We start from the raw sequence: 22,500 nt of genomic DNA, 5'->3' as shown, positions 1-22,500 counted from the left end.
ACACGTAAAAAAAAAAAAAAAAAAAAAAAAAAAAAAAGATGTCCTTCCTCATTGAAATTGCGCCTGTGTTAAGCCCCAGTGACTATTTCTCCTACTACAATTCCCTTCTTATCACCCCCCTATTCTTCCCACTATCCCCACTTCCCCCTCCCCATCTTTTCTCTCTTTGTTATGTTTATGTTATGTTATTTTGAGGCACATTCGTGAGCTTCCTGTTAGACCGTTCGGACGTCGTACTAGCAGCTCTCATCACCATGACTGGCCGTGGCAAGGGAGGCAAGGGTCTTGGAAAGGGAGGCGCCAAGCGTCACCGTAAGGTTCTGCGTGATAACATCCAGGGAATCACCAAGCCTGATATCCGTCGTCTAGCTCGCCGAGGTGGCGTCAAGCGCATCTCTGGTCTCATCTACGAGGAGACTCGTGGGGTGCTCAAGGTGTTCCTTGAGAACGTTATCAGGGATGCTGTCACCTATACCGAGCACGCCAAGCGTAAGACCGTTACTGCCATGGACGTTGTCTACGCCCTCAAGCGTCAGGGCCGTACCCTGTACGGATTTGGTGGTTAAATCGCTCCATTATTGAGATGGTGCCAGCTATTCAGCTTGCATTATCATCATTGAATAACATCATCTCCCGGACCTTTTTAAGGTCCACAAACATGAAAAGAAAGAAGGACCATAGACTAATATTATTACTACTACTTTCTCATAACCATGTTCACTATCACTATCTGAGCTAAGAAAAGAAACCATTATTAATTATAATTATCTTTCTCACTTCATCAGGTCTTCTCCAAGTATCATTATTATTATTATTATTATCATTATTATTATTATTATTATTATTATTATTATTATTATTATTATTATTATCATTGACTTATTTCAATGATCACGCCCCTCATCGTTCTCAGTTTCTCATAAAACAAAATATACATTGAGATGAAAAAGACGCTCAACATATCACAATAGGCAACACATCTAATCAACTCTCCACTGTGACACACAGCAGGTACATTAGTAGAAATATAGTATACATATTTATTCTCGGTCACTTGCGTGCCTGACTAAATAATAATAATAATAATAACAAATAACTAACTCGAAAATAAATACACTTGCTTATTATTGATATACCAGTATAGTCTACACAACTCTCTAGATGTTTGAACGTGTGGCTCCGAAGAGGAGCCGGATTGATGATGATATTGGCTGAAGGGGAAGGTGGCCCTTTATTTACTTCTTCTCAGTCTTCTTGGGAAGGAGCACGGCCTGAATGTTGGGCAGCACGCCACCATGTGCAATGGTGACTCCGGAGAGGAGCTTGTTAAGTTCCTCGTCGTTGCGGATGGCCAGCTGCAGGTGACGTGGGATGATGCGAGTCTTCTTGTTGTCACGGGCGGCATTGCCGGCAAGCTCAAGGACTTCACCAGCCAGGTACTCCATAACTGCCGCAAGGTACACGGGGGCACCAGCACCCACGCGCTCGGCGTAGTTGCCTTTCCTTAGAAGGCGATGAATCCTGCCGACCGGGAACTGGAGTCCAGCACGACTGGAACGGGACTTTGACTTTCCCTTCACCTTTCCTCCCTTGCCGCGTCCAGACATGATAATGGATGTTGTGGTAGTAGTAGTAGTAGTAGTTGTTGTTGTTGGTGATAAATGAGGAGCGCGAGTACTCTAACCTCGTCGGTAGCTCTGCGAGCAAGTAGTGAATTTTGGGAAAAACGGCTATATATACGCGAGATCAGATCGGCCCAGAGCACGTCTGGACCAATCAGGACGCTCGCTGAGGTAGCGACTCCTGATCCTGAGTAGGCACGCTAATATATATACCACTTTTCAACTGAGAAAACGCACACTCGTTCTCACAGCAGTACGGCGACACTATGCCTCCCAAAGCATCAGGAAAGGCTGCCAACCAGCTGGCAAGGCACGGAAGGCCATTGCCAAGGGCGACAAGAAGAAGAAGCGCAGGAGGAAGGAGAGCTACTCCATCTACATCTACAAGGTGCTCAAGCAAGTCCACCCAGACACCGGCGTGTCCTCCAAGGCCATGTCAATCATGAACTCGTTCGTGAATGACATTTTCGAGCGCATCGCTGCCGAGGCATCCCGCCTGGCACACTATAACAAGCGCTCCACCATCACCAGCCGGGAAATCCAGACCGCTGTCCGTCTTCTTCTGCCTGGTGAACTGGCAAAACACGCTGTTTCTGAAGGCACCAAGGCTGTTACCAAGTATACCTCCTCCAAGTAAACAGGCGGCCAGTATACTGCTGCCAGTATAAAATAATACCCGGCTCCATTGGAGCCACACTTGAAAAGGAAAAAAGATACGATATAGACAAATGCATTATTATTATAATTATTGTTATTATTATTAATATTATTATTATTATTATTTTTATTATTATTATTATTATTATTATTATTATTATTATTATTATTATCATTATTAATATTATTAATATTGTTGTTTTTATTATGATTATTATTATAATAATTATTGTATCATTATTATTATTATTATTATTATTATTATTATTATTATTATTATGCTTATTATTATCGTGATTATTATTCTGTGGAGATAAAGAAAAGATAAAAAAAATAGAGATAAAGAAAGATAAAAATTCTCCCAAGTGAAAGAGATATGGCCATGGAAGAGGGAATAATAATAATAATAAAAAAAAAAAAAAGGGGGGAAGGATATTGAGTTGAAAGTCGAAAGTTAATTATTAACCTGATACTGAAAGATGGAAAATAAATATTTTCTTCCACAAAACCAAACAGATTGTCTATGAAAATTCTTTAATGAAAGAGATGTTTGGCCCTAAAAAGGGCCTAGATATTGCTGTTATGAAGATCATTCGTGGATGACTTCTTAGGCACGCTCGCCACGGATGCGACGAGCCAGTTTGATGTCCTTTGGCATGATAGTCACGCGCTTGGCATGGATGGCGCACAGGTTGGTATCCTCAAACAGACCCACGAGGTAAGCCTCGGAAGCTTCCTGGAGAGCCATGACAGCAGAGGACTGGAAGCGGAGGTCAGTCTTGAAATCCTGAGCAATTTCACGCACCAGGCGCTGGAAAGGTAGTTTCCTGATAAGCAGCTCAGTGCTCTTCTGATAACGGCGGATCTCACGGAGAGCAACGGTTCCTGTAACGGTGGGGTTTCTTGACACCTCCAGTGGCTGGAGCAGACTTGCGAGCTGCCTTTGTAGCAAGCTGCTTGCGGGGCGCCTTGCCACCAGTGGACTTGCGAGCCGTTTGCTTGGTACGTGCCATAGTTGTGGTAACAACAACTCACAACGAACACTCAGCTGAGTCTTCCCGCGCTTATAACATAACATAACAAAGAGAGAAAAGATGGGGACTGAGAAGTGGGGATAGTGGGAAGAATAGGGGGATGATAAGAAGGGAATTGTAGTAGGAGAAATAGTCACTGGGGCTTAACCCAGGCGCAATTTGAATTAGGAAGGACATCTTTTTTTTTTTTTTTTTTTTTTTTTTTAACGTGTTATATTCATTCTAAGATGGCAAGGGAGACAAGGTCCTTATCGGGGAAAGCAGGAGAGTCCGCCACCATCCGAGCAAGCCAAGCCCAAAACAGCCACGGCAACGGATGCCGCCCACGCACCTAAAACCCCATGGCCGGGATATTTATTGTGTGATGTAATGTGGTGGGTGAAAAAGCGGTGTCGGTATTTTCTTCTCGTGTCCTGTGACTCGTCCTGCAAAAAGGCCAACATGCTAAGAAAAAAAGAGAATATAAAAAATGTCGTGGTGTTATGTGTATGGGGAGGGTGAGGATGGTTTGTGATAATGATTGACGTGATTGTAGGATGTGCAATGACAGAGGCTCGAAAAGGCTCCCTCACCGCAACGAGGGGTCAAATCTAATACCATCTGCTTGCACGCGGTAAGTCGCCGGTGGTGGGGGATGAATGGAGATTCCTGCATGGATGCTTCCAGGGCCCCGCCCCACCATCTCTTGACTACCTTACTACCCAGCTCTGGTCGCACCAAACTACCTCTGTGGGGGGGGTGAAGTGGCTTCCACTGAATAGTGTGGTTGCCGTCCCCACCATCAGTGCTGGCCGCTCCATAACTGCCACGGGGGGTACCACTACCGGAACGTCATGCCAACGGCCGGGGGCCCCATTGCCGTGGCGTCAGTGGGAGAAGTGCGGTTCGTGCTATCCTCTTTCATCTGAAAGTGGTCCGGTGTCCCCTTGAGAACCTAGGCTGCGAGACGGAAAAATAATGCATAAAAAAAACAATAATATGAATAAAAAACCATAAGAAAAAATATATAAAAAAAAAACACTAGGTGTTGGCACGCGAGCCCACTCCTTCGGTCAGAGGCATGGAATGTTAATGGTGGTGTGTTTTGTCGCATCTTTTTCCCGGGAGCGGTCCGATGCCTCCTTGGGACCTAGGCTGCGAGACAGAAAGATAATGCATAAAATAAACAAAAAATGAATACAAAGCCATAAGACAAAAAATATGAAAAAACCACTAGGTGTAGGCACACGGGCTCGCCCCACGTGAACGAGAGTGCGACGATGATTCCACTCAGACACCTTGAGTAGTAGAGAAGATTAGAGAAAGAGAGAGAGAGAGAGAGAGAGAGAGAGAGAGAGAGAGAGAGAGAGAGAGAGAGAGAGAGAGAGAGAGAGAGAGAGAGAGAGAGAGAGAGAGAGAGTGAAAGAGAGAGTGATGGAGTCCGTTATTTAGAAAATGGGGTCAGGAGGCACAGTGGGAGGGTCAAGGAGGTTGCAGTGTGGGAGGTGACGGAAAGCTGGGGGAAGGTTGGTTATGAAATTGTATGTGTTTGTGTGTCTGTCAGAGAAGGAGGTTAGTTGTTTGTCGAGTCTGTTGTAGTGTGTTATGTTAACAGGAGGGATGTTGGACTCCTCATGAGTAGAGAGAGAGGACCGAAAGTCGAACCATTTCGTTCCAAGGGCGAAACGAATTGCTCGATTCTGGATCCTCTGAAGTTTTAAGAGGTTAGTGGGAGCGGAAAGAGAGAGTGCAAGAGGGCAATAGGTTAAAAGGGGGAGAATAAAAGCTTTGAAGAGGTGTATTTTTGTTTTCGTGTTGTCACGAAATCTTTCGAGGTTGCTCAAGGCCACAGCGGCTAAAGCAGTTTTTTGGTTTATATGTATGTTGAATTTGAGGTGCTTGTCGATGGTGAGGCCAAGCACTTTGTTGCTGTTACTGATGGGGATTGGGTTGGGGTGTGGAACAATGTTGTTCAATGAGATTTGGCGAGGCTGACTTTTTTTTATGTTAAAGTAGGTGACTTTAGATTTTTCGGGATGGGAGAGGATTCGCCATTTCATCTCCCATAGGCTAGTCGCCGTCAGTTCCCGTTGAATTTTGTCTGTGAGGAGATCTAACGACCTGGCTCGAGCCAATTGCGTTACATCGTCCGCGTATTGAATGGTTAATGAATCATTATGAACTGGAGGGGGCATGTCAGCTGTATACATGTTGAAAAGGGTGTGGGAGAGTACAGAGCCTTGTGGGACTCCAGCCTGAGGGGAAAAGGATGTTGAAAAAGGTGCCCTGATGACAGATTCTTGTCCGTCTCTCTACCAGAAAACTACATAGTATGCGTTGCGTTAGGGGGGGAAGGTTGAAGTTGTTGCAAATTTTGTGTTTTAAGCCTGCGTGCCAAACAGTGTCAAATGCTTTTTTGACATCTTTTGTTACAAGGGCTGCTCTGAAATAGGGCTTATTGAAATTTAAGTATGCAACTATGCTGTTTAGAGCGTCCTCGGTTGAGGCGTTCCTCCGGAAGCCGAACTGCTGTGGTGCCAGCAGCTCGTTACCTTCGAGGAACGCTCTCAGTCTTAAATTGATGAGGCGTTCAAAGGTTTTTCCGAGAATTTCAAGGAGGCTAATGGGGCGATAGTTTTCTGGTAAGTGGGAGTTTTTTCCGGGCTTAGCAATGAGGGTGATGTTTGAAATTTTGAATGCCTTAGGAAAGTATCCAGAGGCAAGGCAGGCGTTGAAAATCTTCGTCAGGCTGGATATAGTTTCTTGGGAAAGGTTCCGCACCATGGGCCAGGTGACTCCTGAGGGGCCAGGGGCTCGCCGCGGAGTATGCCTGAGCAACCTGGCGACATCCTCCTCCTCAATAGGTGTGGTGAGAGGGTGTTGGGGGTTGAGGCGTATTTTTTGTATAGTGTTATGTGGAATCGTGTTTGCTAGGTTGTGGCGTGCACGATCGATGATGTTGTTTATGTGGGCAATACTGGGCTCGTGGAGTGGGAGAGGGTGTGGTTGGAAAGTATTGTGCCAGTGTGTCTTGAAGATGCTGGTGACTTGTTCTGGGTTTGTGATGCGATCCCCGTTCACTAGGAGGTACTCGAATCTTTCCCGCTGGCATCCCCTCAGCCTGTACACCATGTGCCAGAACTGTGTAGGATTACTGCAGCGGGTTCTGTCCATATGGGAGACTAGATTCCTCCAGTGAGCGCTGTGATCTTCCTGTAGGCTATTTGTTATGTGTGTACGAAGGGTGCAAAGGTCTCCGTAGATAGGTGTGTGGTTGTGCTTGTTTTTTAAAAAGCGTGTTCTGTAGCACACTAGCAGCCTTTGTGTTCTAATGGAAGGTCGGAAGTCTATATGAATTTTATGTTGTTTTGTTGGTATGTGTCTATTGGCTGATGTCAGAATATTGTTGTGTAACGTCTCTAAGGCACTGTCTATGTCTGTGTAGGGTTGGCCTTCGAGCTGTGTTGGTCGGTGTAAGTCTGTGAGTGTTTTCTTGAAGCTCTCCCAGTCGGCGGAGCGGTAGTCGGAGACAGGTGGGGATGGGGTGGATATGGGATTGGAGGATATTTTGAGGATTAGGGGAACGTGGTCAGAACCACAGAGTGGTCCATGGGAGATATAGTGGTGGAAAAGTAGGGATTGCCGATTGGAGAGGATGAGATCTGGCCTGCCATTCCCATTGTGCGTAAAGCATGTGGGGAAGTCAGGTCCAAGGAAACGGAGGCGTTTCAGTTGTGTTAGTTGAAGGAGTTCGTGTCCGTGTTGGTTGTTGTTTGAGTGTTTGAAGGCGGTGTGTTTGGCGTTTACGAGTAGGTCTGCAAGTATGTAGACCGGGATGTTTGTGTGATTGAAAAGGTTGTTGAGGCTGGTGAGTGGGAGCCCAGTTTTTGGTCTGCTGTATGTGGTGGCAATGAGAAATTGCCCATGTTGTGTTTCGATCTTGGTGGCCAGGAAGTGGGCTGAGGGCCAGTTGGTTATGTGTATGTGTTTGATGGTACATTTTACCATGAGAGCTACGCCGTCATGGTGCGTACCTGTTGTGTAGCGTGTGTTGTAGCCATATAGTTTTATGGGTTTTGGTGGTGAACCTGTGTGGTTGAGGAGGACGATGTCTGGATCGATCGATCGAATTGCTTCTGAAATATGGTGTCTGTTATTCCAGAAACCGCGACAGTTTAATTGTATTATTGTGAGCATGATTTAAGTGTTTTTTATGTGTTTTTTTTACCCCTCGACGCGGTTCGTGTAGAGGGGGGGGAGGGTTGGGGCACTGTCGCTAGGTGTCGCTTTGTTTCAGTCTTTTTTGTGGTGTTGGTGGTGTTGGTAGTAGTGGTGGTAGAGGTAGAGGTAGATCGTGGTGGAGAGGGCTTTTGGGGCTGCGATTCCCCACAAGCTGAGTCCTCTTCATTAACCAATTCCCCAGGTGAAGGGGGACTAGCGTTATTAGGTGTGGTGTGTTCAGGTTCTTGGAGTGTGGGTGTTGGGGCGTGTGTTTCCTCATTTTGTTGTGGATAGTTTTGTTTGAAGTGTTCTTGGTTTGTCTGGTGGAAGTGTGGTGGAAGTTTTATTGTGGGGCAGCCATTGTACTCAAGCAAGGAGTTCATTGTTTCTGCCTGTTTTTTTAGATCACCAAATGAGGTTTGGATTGAATATTTTATTATAATTTCTGCAAGCAGAAGTTTCTCGGTGTTTGTGTTTGTATTTTTTGGTGTGAGAGAGTAGGGTGTGGTGGCTTGGGCGTAGGAAGTGGTTGGCTGAGGAGTGGTCTGTGGTGAGTTTTGTTGTTTTTGGTGAGCGCGTTTTATTTGGCATTTAAAGGAAACGGCAGTGTGTTCGCCGTTGCAATTCGCGCATTTTATGGTGGAGGCCTGGCAATTCCTATAATCGTGGCCCCTAGCTGCACACTTGGAGCACACTTGTTCTGTTTCTTTGCACTGGTTTGTGCGGTGGCTGAATTGATAACACTTGTAGCACTGGGTGACTGGGAGGTATTCTTCTATGTTAATATTGTATGAGGGCACTATTTGAGAAAATAGCTTAATGCCTTTGTTTTTTAAAAGTTCGGCCTGTTGTTTTGAGCGTAGTTTAATCTTCAGCATATGGACTTTTGGGATGATGAGTAGTTCGTCAATCTGTGTATCATTCTTTTCCTGGATTTCAGTCAGGAGGTCGTCGTTGGTCTTTTTTAAGATGTACTCGTCTACTCGCCGGGCAAGGATCGTTCTAGCCGATTTTTGCTCCGGAGACTCGACGAGCTCGAAGCCAAGAAGTTTTAAGTTTTCGGTCGCTTGGTGAGACGTGTGGTTATCACGGTCCGCGTCATTAGCTAAACCGATAATGATGTAGGGGCCAGATTTGAAGCATTTCGTGTGGGGGACCTGGGTTCTGGAAAAGAAAGCATTGCTAAGGTCAGCAGGGATGTTAGCAGTTTTTATTTTGTATCTTATAGTCCGGTCAGGGGGGCGTGGGAGGGCCATCCCGTCATGGGGCGGGGCCCTATGACGATTATAGCCTTGTAGAGGTGGCGCTACAGCCTTGTGGCGCTACAGCCTTATGAGTGCTACAACCTATTGTTGTTTCCTATCGTCCTAGTGCCCTATATCCCGAGGGGGATCCTAGCTGGAGGGAAGAAAGCCCTAAATATCTGACCCTGAGGTAGGGTTTGTACTCTGCCGAAGATTCTCCAGGCTGCTCTGGCCAGCACTGGAGGCCCCGGTGGCTAGAGAGCGCGGAAAAGGCTTGCCTAAGGCCCAGTCCTGACTCTGTTGCCGGTACGAAGAGAGGAAGAGAAGAAGTAGGAGGAACAGAGTTGGCGCAAGTCACTTATACCAGGTGAGTTGCTGCAGTCTTCCAGCGATACCCTTAGGTGAGGCTCTCTCCACCAGGCACGTAGGGAAAACCGCGGCGCCTCAAAGCGACTGCCGGGTGTCTATCTGTATCTTTTTTTTTTGTAAGCAGGCCAGGGCCTGATTGTTTGGAGGTGAGCTGGGAGCGAAGCTGCTCCTTTCTCGGTGATTCGTGGGCGAGTGTGTGCGCCTTGCCTCCTGTCGGAATTTTTTTGGGCACAGGAGTGAAAGCAGGAGCGGAGCTTGGCGCCGATTGGTTCCTTACGGACCCGGGCAGCGGCACGGTGAGGGGCGGAGCTTCTTCCTTGAGCGGTGTCTTCCGGTTGGCTGGCTGCTGCTAGCTGGGAGTGCTGGAACTGGGAGATCCTTCTCCTTCAACAGCTGAAGGTAGAATGTGCCCGCGCTTTTTTTTTTTTTTTTTTTTTTTTTTTTTTTTTTTTAAAGGGGGGTGAAGAGAAAAAGAAAGCTAGCTAAAGAGAAAGTGGGTGGGAAGAGAAGGTGTGAAAGAAAGTAAGAAGAGAGATAGCTTGTGGGCTAGCCACATTGCTCATTTTTATTATTTATTTATTTATATATTTATTTATTTATTTATTTTTATTTATCTTATTTTATTTATTTATTTTTTTTTTTGTTATTTATTTATTATCTATTATAATAGCAAACGCTCAGCACACTCAGATTTACAATAAAGTCACAAATGCACCTGCAGATACTCAGCTCTCCCTAAGACACGGACTTTTGGAGAGGGCAAGTTGCCTCCAACTTATGCGAGAGAGAGAGAGAAAGAAATAGGATGATGTGTTTGCCCAATGAACAATCTGATCTTGAGGCTGCCCTCCCCAAAAGAGACACAACTGATCACTAACACGACCGACTGCTAGGTGCTGTGATATAGTGTGAACAGTATTTGCATTAATGAAATTGGCTCTTTATTTATGGTACATAAATAGAAATGAGGTTATTATACAAAACACACTACATGTAAGTTTGATAGGACATTGTCTCATTTAATAAAACGAAAAAAAAAAAAATAAATAAAAAAAAATAAATAAAGATAGACATAGACATGTAAACTACATATACATGTTTATGTATTATGGACAAAAAGAACAAGAAAGAGGGAATGCTGCAACAGGGAGCTCTCTTTCCACTGAGACGACCATATCTCCATCCGTAGAACAATATTTGTTACCGCTCCGGTGCTGCTCCAACTGTTGCTACTGCTGCTGACACCATTGAATCTGTGAAAAACTCAAAAAACAAAATTAAAACGTTCTAGTAATAATTGCCTGTGGTGGCTCCAAGCTAACAATGTCACTAGATTTAGGGAACCACGTGTGTGTATTGGGACGTGGGGTCACTAACATTTCGTATTGTTCTGGTTCACTCGCTTGTATGGTTGCCCATATTCTTTGCGCTTTGTGATAAGTTGATATATTCAGAGGAGTGATATTATACTTTTGATGCAACTCCATTGTATTCAGTTCTTCTGATTCATTACAGTGTATGAATCTTACTGCTTTGTTTAAGATAATTTGTATTTTTCTTTTCTGGGTATTAGAAGCCATACAGATTGGGATGGGTGGATACTCCAGCACTGGAACCAGTAACGTTTTCACTAATGTTGATTTCATTTTTGGTGTTAAATTACGGAACCGTCTTAGTTGTGTTAAAATTCCGTTTCCTTTCTTAATCGTCTTAGTTATGTGACAGACAAATCCAGTTAATGAGATATTTAATCCCAATAGTTTACCATTATTTGTTGTTTCAATTTCTGTGCCATTGACCATGATTTTCTTAGTTTTAAACTGTGCCATAGGGATAATTTTGAACTTTTCTTCACTTGTTTTAATTTTCCACATTCTTTCAAATTTATTTATTCTTTCGATTTCACGTTCTACTTTTGCTCTCATCATAAGTTTAGATTTGCTGGGTGATGAAATTACTTGGGTAATATCGTCTGCATACATAATATCTGTGCAACCAAACTCAGGAGGTGTAAGGTCATTTGTATAAAGTGTGTAAAGTGTAGGTGATAATACACTTCCCTGTGGGACACCACTTAATAATCTTATAGAGCTACTGTATTTACAACCAATTCTTATTTTTGCTTTCCTGTTATCCAAAAAATTACATAGAATTTTCTCTAAAATGTCCGGGAGCCCCAATCTTAATATTTTATACTTCAGGCCATTGTGCCAAACCTTGTCAAAAGCTTTTGCAACGTCTCTCAAAACCAGATATACCTGTTTTTTATCTGCAAGTGCATTGGCTACCGACTCATATGTTGTTGTTATAGCAGTCGATGTTCCTTTATAAGGTCTGAAGCCATGCTGCCTTTCTTTTAGGATGTTATTCTCAGATAAAAAGGTATTTAGCCGTGCTAAAATGGCTCTTTCAAAAATCTTACCCGGGACTTCCAGAAGAGAGATAGGTCTATAATTGATAGGATTCTTTAAATTTTTTGTTTTTTTTAGGTATAAATTTAATGATTGCTTCTTTAAAAACATTAGGGAAGTATCCGATGGATAAACAGGCATTAAAAATGTTTTTTAGTTGTTCTACTGTTTTAAAAGTGCATTTTTCTAAAATCTGTATATTTATTTTTGTGGACCCAGGGGCTTTCTTTTTTGCTCTTCCTATATATGATTTGATTTCATTTAAAGTAATTGCTCTGGTGTGGTAGTTGTCAGTATTTATTCTGTTTAGATTAACTGTTTGGAAAGTGTTCACTCTTTCATGATTTATATTGATAAAACTATCAATATGGTCTGAATGGCGTGCATCAAAATATCTATCTTCCTCTTCCGATATTCTAAATACATCTTTCCAAGTATTTTCCATTAAATTGCACTTTTCTTGATCTGAAAAAAAATTGTTACCGTCATTATCTTTCATGTAGTTAATGTTATACATTTGCTTTCCTTTTAAAACTTTAATTTTACTCCAGAATTGTTTACTGGTTTTACTGTTTTCTGATATATGGGTTATTTTCTCCTCCCAATTTTTATCATAAGACTCTTTACACCGTTCTCTTAGCTCATTCCGTATTCTTATGTACTCACTAAACGATCGTTGCGTCCATCCAAAAAAATCAGCAAATTCTTTTAGAACTTTAAATTGGGTCTCCAGAATTCTTATCTCAGGGGTAATTTTTAATTGATAAGTAAATTGATGTGTTGACTTGGGTATAGCTGCATTCATTGCATTTTTTACAGCATTTATCCATCTTTCTGTTGCATCTTCTAATTGTACTGGGTTTAAATCATCTAAATTTTCAAGGTTTAATTGTGAATCAAGCTTATACTGAAATAAGTCCCAATCAGCATCATGTAATTTAAAAGCTTCAGGTTTCTCATTAATAAATGGTCTTGTGGAAAGATTAAATATAACAGGCAAATGATCAGAGGTCGTTGTTCCTCCCGGTTCACTGAAACAATTTAGATAGTGATGTTTGTTAGAAAAGATCTTGTCTGGATTTGTAGAAGAATTTTGCAAAAAAAAGGTGGGAAAAAACGGCCCAAGATGTATCAATTTTCCTCGATTAATGAGGTTAACTAAACTTTTACCTACTGTGTTATTTTCTTTATTACCAAAAACAGTATGCCTACCGTTGAAATCTCCAAGGATATAGGTTGGAACATTATTGTCTAGAAGCCTATGCATGTCTGGGTAAGGCAAATATGGACGTCTTGGAGGTAAATATGTGGTGGCAATTATAATTGGACCCAAACTTGTTTCTACTTCTATAGCAAGAAAATCAGTTTCAAAATCATCGTATAATTTATACTTAATATTACATTTCACTGCAATTGCAGAACCGTCAGAAATGCTCTCACTATAGTTAACTTTATGTGTTCTATAACCAGGGATTTTCAGTTCTTCATTTGATTTTAACCCATGGCTGTTCAGTAGAACAATGTCAGGATCACTTGATAAATAAAAAGGAATTAATGAATATTTGTTTGTATTCCAATTCAGGACATTATGTTGCAGAATTTTTAGGTGGTAATTAATTATTGAGATTTTTCTTCAGGCGTGGATCCCTTGTTTCTGATAATTTACGCTCCTGAACTAACCCAGAAACTATTTTCCGGAACTCATTTTCTTCTACAGCAAACCAGCAATTTGTTAAGATTAATTCCCCTTTACTTATTTTCCTCAGGACTTGATCTTCTGAATATCTTTTATTTATATATGTGTATTTAAAAGTCTTATTTTGAATTCCTTTGACTAAGTCTTCTGTTGAAAAATTTGTTGGCCAGCCATTGCTTGTAGTCGTAAAGAACTCCAATCCTAGATCACCTGCATCCATCTTTTTCCTAGTCATAGAGTCATCTAAAGCATCTCCAACGCTGCTTTGATTGCGTAAAGTGAGCCTTTGTTTTTTAGGTTCTGGTTCCTGAGCCTTTGTGTCTCCACCAACTGCACCTTCTTCCATTCTCTCCTCATCCGGTATTATTATACTTGATAAGTTGTTAGCTCTCAATACTCTGTTAAGTTCATGTGCATAACACCCAGGCTTATCTTGATTTTTACTCCGTGCGTGAGCAACACAGATGTTTATTTTAAGAAGTTCTTCCCTTGTAATTTGAGGCAATGTGTAGCTGGGTAGGTTTGCTGGCAAGTTAGTATGAAGAATGTTTGCATATGTCATTTTTTGTTTATCAGATTCCTGAACCCTTTTCTCTCTAATTATTTCCTTTCTTTTAATACATTTCATGGCTAATGCACTATGATTTTCTCCACAGTTAAGACATTTTTTGTGTTGCTCCCTACATTGATGCCACACATGACCTTCAGTAGCACACTCAGAACAGAGTTTATAATCCTTATTCTTTGGACATTCATTTGTAAAATGATCTTCTAGAGAATAACATCTCATGCAACACTTTATTGGAATGTATGTTTCTAGTTTTATCTCATGACCAGGTATGCTTATGTAGAATGCTTTTAGTCCAGTTTCAATGCATTTTATTGCAAATTTTGTTTGTGTAAATGTAATTTTTATGGTGGAAGAGTTAGGGAATTTATACACTGTTTCTAAATCTTCACCAATCCAAGAATTGTTTTTTTCTAATTCTTCTTTAATCTGAACTGCACTCCATTCATAGATAAGGTCATCCACTCTTGAGATAATGACACTCTTTTTAGCTTTAAGTTCTGGTGGCATAACTGGTGTAAATTCATTTTGTGCCAGCTCTTGTTTTGTTTCAATGCTAAAGATGCTATCAGCATGTTGTTCATTTATAGTCAGTACAGCAAACCCATCAAATGTATTGAAGATCCTACGGATCTCAATATCCCTCCTACAAAGGATCTCAATGAGCTTCAGTTTTTTATCTTTATTGTTAGGATTCCTACACTTTATTTTTATTCTCGCCATAGTGTTACATAGTACCTACAGCTGTCTGGAAGAAACCTGATTCCAGCCAGCTGCCTCAATTGAGTCTTATGCCTAACTATCAGCGGCCCTATGCCCCAACTCCGATCTTCCTATAGCCAACCCTACTAAGGGTTCCCTTCATGGAACTGCCCTAAAACAGCAGCCCTTCAGGGTTCAGCTTCGTACCAACCGGAGCCAACTAAATGGGGGAAAAACAGTCCACGGAGTGTCCTGAAGTTCTCAACAGCAAAGACAAAGTCTAGTAGACTGTCCCATAACGTCAAAAACAAAGTCCACAAAGTGGGCGCTGGGAACAGAGTCCCTAAAAACTGGCAACCCCAGTGCGAGACTAAGTCCCAAAGCCTCGAAACAGGGACGAAGTCCACAAAACAGTAGAGGCGGCTGAGGTGTTGCTGCTACGACGTACGAGCTGTGAGTGTGTGCCCGCGCTATTCTATTCTATATTTATAGAAAAGATGGGTGAAGGAAGAATAATATGAGTATAAGAGGATAGTGAGAAATAATGAAAGAAGTATAAGATTAAAGATGGTGGGCTGTCCACCTTGCTATTTTACTTATTGATGTTATACTGTGTATTATGTGTTTGTGAGAATGTTTGTGTTCTGTGTGCTGACTTCATGTGATGGCACGGGCCGCGATTGTTCTCCCTGTTACACCGCAGGCGAGTCGAGAGAGACTCTACCACTACTCCCTCGCCGACACCACACAACTCTTACCCCCTATAGGTAGGTCCCCGGGTGTCAGCGACTCAGGATGAGGTGCAACCCCCTCCCCATCTACCGCTTGCTGGGGGCCAGCAAGCCCTACCAGTGGCCAGTACCCCTCGGCTGTGCACTACGGTGTGGTGAACACCGGCTTGGCATACCGCCTCACCGCCGACTCAGGGCGCGGAGTGGGGAGAGAGGAGGCCAGCTACGAGTCCCATGTGAAGCATGTGTGTGTGTGTGTGCTGTTTAGAGTGTTGGAGTTACATAATATTCTTTCCTTTCCAGATGCCCCGTGTGTGCTGAGTTTTTGTGTTTGGCCATCTTCAGGAATACAGTGAGTAAAGGTAAGTGTTTTAAGGTGAGTATGTTTCCTTTATTTTCGGTTTGTTAATATATTGGGTTGGGTATTGTTTTGCATGCCTGTAGGCTGCTAGGGAAATCACGGTGGTATTTTACTATTTGATCTGAGTTGTCTTTTAGGCTTTGATAGATAGGCAGGCCCAACTCATCAATTTTTTCCCAAATTGTCTTTGCTCTGTAGTGTAGACGTATATTGAGAGGTGCTGTTTTGGTGTGTATGTGTACTTGTTCTGTTGTCATGGTGTAAGGGTGTTTCTGATTTGTTGCAAATCTAAGTGCTTTGTTTTGAACTTTTTGAAGTTTGCTAATTTGGTTATTGCTCATTGTGTGTATAGGGATTGGAGGGTAATCAAGTATTGGTAGTATTAGTGCTTTTACTAAGTGTATTTTTATTTTCTCTGGCATGTTATGTAACTTGTAGAGTTTTTGTAGTGACGCTATTGCTATATTTTTACGCTCCTGTATATGTTTGTAGTAGCCACCTCTAGTTATGGTTAGACCAAGGCATTTGCCGGTACTTTTAAATTCTATTTCTTCTTCGTTAATGATGAGTGGAAAGGTAAGTTTTGCTCCAAGGTGCAGAGGGGTGAATTTATTAACATTGTTTTTATTTTCCAGTTCCTTTCGTAGTTATTAATTGCTGTTATTGCTCTCTCTGTTTTTATATTGAGCATGTTCTTGGACCTTCCTGGGTAGCCAATTATTTGTGTTATGTCGTCTGCAAAACTGATGTTAAGGGTTTGTATAGGTTGTTGAATATCATTGGTGTAAATTGTGAAGAGTGTTGGTGACAGAACACTCCCTTGTGGTACACCGCAGTTTAAATTAAATGTAGGACCAATGTAATGATTAACTTTAATGGATGCTGTGCGATTAGATAAAAAGTCGCATAAAAATTTTTCTATTGTAATAGGGAGTTGTAGTTGTAGGATTTTATGCTTAAGACCGAGGTGCCAGACTTGATCAAAAGCTTTAGATATGTCTCTTAGTATGACTTGGCACTGGCCTTTATCTGATTTATTGTGTGCTATTTGTTCTGTGATGACTGCTAGTGCTTGTGTGGTGCCTCTATTACTACGAAAACCGAACTGGTAAGTGTTATATAAGTTATTAATTTCTAGGTGTGTTTTTAGCCTTGAATTTATCACTCGCTCAAGGATTTTGCCTGGTACTTCTAATAGCGTTATTGGTCTGTAATTTTGAGCCTGTTGAGGGGATTTATTTTGTTTAGGGATTAGTCTGATGATTCCGTGTTTCCACTTGTCGGGAAAATAGCCTGCTGAGATAGTGCTGTTGAATATTTCTGTTAGTCTAATTATTGCTGTGTCTGGTAGGTGTGTTAAGATTGTTTTATTAATTCCACTTCGTCCCGGGCTAGTTCTTTTTAGCTGCTTTATGATGTTTTTTAATTCTTCTGTAGTTATTGTCGTGTCAGTGTGTTGTGTGTTGAGTCTGGTAATGTCAGAGTTATTGTAAGGAATTGTTCTGTGGGTGTTATTTCTGATGTTATGTAAGACAATCTCATTTTCCATGTGATCTTCCTCTCCATCCTCCTCTCCACTAAAGATTTCTTGCCAGTACTCTCTGTGTACTTCCTCTTTTTCTCTGTCGGTGTATACTTTGTTGTTATGTTTGTTCCTAATGTAGTGAGGTTCGTTCTCTCTGTTGCCTGTCAGTAGTTTAATTTTCTTCCAGAATGTTGTAGGATCTCTATAAGTGCTCGAAACTTCATTTATTAGTCTGTACCAGTGTTCTCTATTTTCCTGTATTAAAGCTTCGTGTAGTAGTGTTTGTAGTTGTTTGTAGTATTTGTAATTCTGATAGGACCAACCGTGTGCACGTGAGTAAGTCTGTAGTTCTGTAAAAAGTGTCTTAAGTAGTTTTGTAGTGTCTGTGTGTTTGGGTGATGGTAGACATTTGTAACGTGTAGTGGGTATGGCTTGTTTCATAGCTTGCTCTATTGCCTGGTGCCAGTTTTCAGTGGCAGTGTCTATTGTTTCAAGTGTTTCTTCGTGTAGTGTGTTTGTGTGTAGTGTGTTGGTGACATGTCTTTTAAATGTTTCCCAATTTGCTTTATTGTAGTTGGGTCTTGGTGGAGCTGGAATGGGTATAGGGGCTGTGGCTATTGTGTAAATTATTGGAATGTGATCGCTTGTGGTGAGGGGTCTTTCTACTGCATGTGTGTTGTGGTGTGTGCGGTGGTTTGTAAGTATAATGTCTGGTGTTGTGCCTCTTCTGTGTGTATAATAAGTAGGAAAATATGGTCCGACATGTTGTATTAGTCTGTTTTGTATTAAAGTGTTGATTTGTCTGCCTTTGTTGTTGCTGTGAGTGTATCCTAAGTTGGGGTGATTTGCATTTAAGTCAGCCAGCATGTATACTGGACAGGTACGTCTAAACAATTTAGTGAAGTCAGGTATGGGTATATATGTTCTTGATGGTGGTTGATATAAAGTTGAAATTATTATTTTTCCTGTGGTGGTACTTATTTCTACTGCAAGTAGATCTGATAGGAAATCATCAAGTAGTTTATATTGTATGTTCTTTTTTATTGCTATAGCTGTGCCATCTGACGCATTATTGAGGGTATTTTTCGTGTGTACTCTGTATCCAGGAATTTTCATTGGTGTGTTTTCTTGTATGCCGTGGCTGTTTATGAGTATTATTTCTGGGTCTATTATTCTGTATGTGTTGGAGAGTGATATTCGTCTGTTGTTCCAGTGTAGTACGTTGTGTTGTATTATCTTAATGTTTCTTAGAGCCATGTTGTTTGTATGACTTTGTTGGTGTGCGTGTGAGTGTTTTTGTGTGTTACTGTGTGTTTTTTGTTTTTAGTTTTTGTGTTTGCCTAGCAACTGGAGACCTTTCATTGCACTGCCCTGTTCTTATTTTCCTGAATACACTGTCTTCCAGTATAGTGAAGCAGTCTTTCAACACTATATCACCTTTTTTTGATTAGTCCTATCACTTCGTGAGATTTCATGGTTGGTTCATTGTAGGTGTATTTATATGTTCCATCCTCTATTCCTTTTATCAGATGACCCATTGTGATGTTTTTAGGCCATCCCTGGCTCTCTCTTGTTATTATTTTAAGTTCTATTTCATCGCTGTCAAGTTGTTTCTTTGTGTTTGTTTGTGTTTTTTGTTTGGTAGAAACTTGTTGGGTGTGTGTGTCTAGTGTTGTTACATTTTGTTGTTGATCTGTTTGTGTGTCTGTTAGTAGGTCTTCAGTTCCCATTAAGGATAGTTTTTCTGTGTCGGCTAGAAGTGAGAGGAGTTTTGAGGAATTAGGTGTCTTGGGTATTTTTATTTGGGGAAGTTTATTTTCCTTTAGAGTGGCATTAAGTTCTTTCTCATAGCTTCCTGGTTCTATTACATTCATTCCCACAAAATCCCTTTATATATGAATCGGGTGGGCCCGACGACTCCAACCCTGCCTTGTGATTGGTCAGAAACGTCCAGTGAGGCTCATCGCCCACGCAGTCACGCATGAAAGATGTGATCATTATTGTTAGTCTAATTCATTTTTTTCTTATTCTTATTCTTATTCTTATTCTTTCTTCCCTCATTCATAACAAATCTTGGAAAATATACAGCAGAACTGACATGTCATTTAAAATTCTAAGACAATTAGCAAGAAAGTTGTGATATTCTTATTTTTTTCATTCTTTTTATTCTATTTTTTTCTTATTCTTGTCATAATTAATATTGTTATCTTTATTATTTTCATTTTTTTTTTATTATTATTCTTCCTTATCTTATTCTTATTTATCCTACTTTTAGAGAGATGAGGCTTGTGCGGTCACCCATCCAAGTTCTGCCCGGACCCCCTGCTTAACCTTGCTGATCCCGCCGTCAGCTGATTGGTCAAGAGCGGAGAACAAGGTGTTGGGAGGGCTTATTTCTCTTATTCTTATTCTTTCCTGTATTGTTGTTGCATTGTTGTGCTGAAAATGTTGGAAAATATGCACTAAAATTAACCCTTCATTCATAATTCTACAACAATTAGCAAGAGAGATATATTATTACTTTTTTCCCTTATTTTTGTTCTTTTTATTCTTAATTTTCTTATTTTTATTATAGTTGTTATTGTTATTTTATTATTTTCGTTTTTCGTTCATTCTCCTCATTCTTATTGCTATTTTTTTCTATTCTCAGAGAGATGAGGCTTTTGTGGTCACCCATCCAAGTTCTTCCCGGACCCCCTGCTTAACTGCGCTGATCCCGCCGTTAGCTAATTGGCCAAGACCGGAGAACTAGGTGTTGGGAGGCCTTCTTTCTATTATTCTTATTCTTTCTTCCCCCATTCATATCGTTGTATTGGAAATGTTGGAAAATATACAAAAGAATTCACCCTTCTATGACAATTAGGAAGAAAGACATGGGATGCTTTATTTCTTTTTTTTTATATTCCTTTATTGTAATTTTTCTTATTCTTGTTATAATAATTCTTACTGTTATCTTTATTACTTAAAATTTTCGTTCATTCTCCCTATTCTTATTCTTATTTTTTATTTTATTTTTTTTTCAGACAGATGAGGCTTGTGTAGTCACCCATCCAAGTATTGCCCGAAACCCCTGCGTAATCTCGACGATTTCATTTGACAATACCTATTTACAAATTTATTTATTATTATATTTATTTAAAAAAAAAAAAAAGAAGAAAAGAAGATGAAGAATAAGGTATGTAATCGAAATACTCTCTCTATACTGTAGCAATAGTTTAGCTGGATGTGCTTGTATTGTGTCAAAAATACTTGCAATATCTGCAATTGTAACCTGCAGTGTCGGCATAATGCATAATTAAGCAATGAAAAGAAAAATTAATAAAAGAATAAATGAAAAAAAGAAAGAAAAAAGATACAATTAACAACTAAATATATTAGCTACCCCTCTACGTTTCTTTATCACTGCAGAAAAATGGAAACATTTTAACGTAGACTTGTAAAAATTCAACTGAAATTAAGGGTTAAATAAGGATCGTCACCCCTTCCCCAGAGGATATTCATTGTCTTTGAATATATATATATATATATATATATATATATATATATATATATATATATATATATATATATATATATATATATATATATATATATATATATATATATATATATATATATATATATATATATATATATATATATATATATATATATATATATATATATATATATATATATATATATATATATATATATATATATTCTTTTTATTTAAAGTCTTATTTACTCATGTTAATTCTTCTTCACTAAGAGACAGAGAGAGAGAGAGAGAGAGAGAGAGAGAGAGAGAGAGAGAGAGAGAGAGAGAGGTAACGTCCTTGAGGATAGCAGCTCGTCTACGCTCCGCTCAGTGATCAGCGTTAGAATGTAATTCCTCATTTCTTTAAAAAAAAAAAAAAAAAAAAACAGAAACTTTATTTAGGGGGCTTGCTGGAAACAAACTACAATGGAGGAAAGAACAATATGTCTGCTATATGACCCACCCAGTTAAATTTTCAAGAAGCAAACGCAAGTTGGAAAATACGAGGAAGATAAATTTTCATTTATATACGTTTTATGGTAATTTCTGCCACGCCTTCCTCTATTCATCAAACGTCACTGACACTTATTCCCTTTATTTTTTACTTTACAGAATCTTTTGTAGGGCAAGACTCTAGAGGATATGTGCTTTCATAAGGTCTATAATGCTTTGCTTATCATAGAGACATAAAAAAAAAAAAATAATAATAAAAATAAATTAATTAATTAATTTAAAAAATAAAAATAAATAGATATATAAATTAATTAATTAATCAAATAAATTTCTATGCTTCACCTTTATAGCATTCGTATGAATGTCAAAACAAAACAAAAAAATATGAATATAAATATTAATATGAAAAAAAAAAAATTACTAAATATATGAAAAATAGCATTACTACTACTACTACTACTACTACTACTGCTACTACTACTACTATTTTATTTTTTTTTTTATGTAGGAAGGACACTGGCCAAGGGCAACAAAAATGTAATAAAAAAAATGCCCACTGAAATGCCAGTCCCATACAGGGGTCAAAGCAGTGGTCAAAAAATGATGAATAAGTGTCTTGAAACCTCCCTCTTGAAGGAATTCAAGTCATAGGAAGGTGGAAATACGGAAGCAGGCAGGGAGTTCCAGAGTTTACCAGAGAAAGGGATGAATGATTGAAAATACTAGTTAACTCTTGCGTTAGAGAAGTGGACAGAATAGAGGTGAGAAAAAGAAGAAAGTCTTGTGCAGCGAGGCCACGGAAGGAGGGGAGGCATGCAGTTAGCAAGATCAGAAGAGTAGTTAGCATGAAAATAGCGGTAGAAGACAGCTAGATATGCAACATTGCGGCGGTGAGAGAGAAGCTGAAGACAGTCAGTTAGAGGAGAGGAGTTGATGAGACGAAAAGCTTTTGATTCCACCCTGTCTAGAAAAGCAGTATGAGTGGAACCCCCCCTCAGACATGTGAAGCATACTCCATACATGGACGGATAAGGCCCTTGTACAGAGTTAGCAGCTGGGGGGGTGAGAAAAACTGGCGGAGACGTCTCAGAACACCTAACTTCATAAAAGCTGTTTTAGCTAGAGATGAGATGTGAAGTTTCCAGTTCAGATTATAAGTAAAGGACAGACCGAGGATGTTCAATGTAGAAGAGGGGGACAGTTGAGTGTCATTGAAGAAGAGGGGATAGTTGTCTGGAAGGTTGTGTCGAGTTGATAGATGGAGGAATTGATTTTTTGAGGCATTGAACAATATCAAGTTTGTTCTGCCCCAATGAGAAATTTTAGAAAGATCAGAAGTCAGGCGTTCTGTGGCTTCCCTGCGTGATATGTTTACCTCCTGAAGGGTTGGACGTCTATGAAAAGACG

The 22,500-nt window shown here is 40.3% G+C and overlaps 1 pseudogene; it reads right to left on the bottom strand.

Moving 5' to 3' along the window:
• Positions 1-2,851: 2,851 nt before the first annotated feature.
• LOC135114383 (histone H3-like) lies at positions 2,852-3,311 on the bottom strand (annotated as a pseudogene).
• Between the last annotated feature and the right edge of the window lie 19,189 nt (positions 3,312-22,500).

The sequence above is a fragment of the Scylla paramamosain genome, chromosome 27 (genome assembly GCF_035594125.1).
Source record: "Scylla paramamosain isolate STU-SP2022 chromosome 27, ASM3559412v1, whole genome shotgun sequence".
Lineage (NCBI taxonomy): Eukaryota > Metazoa > Arthropoda > Malacostraca > Decapoda > Portunidae > Scylla > Scylla paramamosain.
This window is presented reverse-complemented; position numbering and strand designations above follow the sequence as displayed.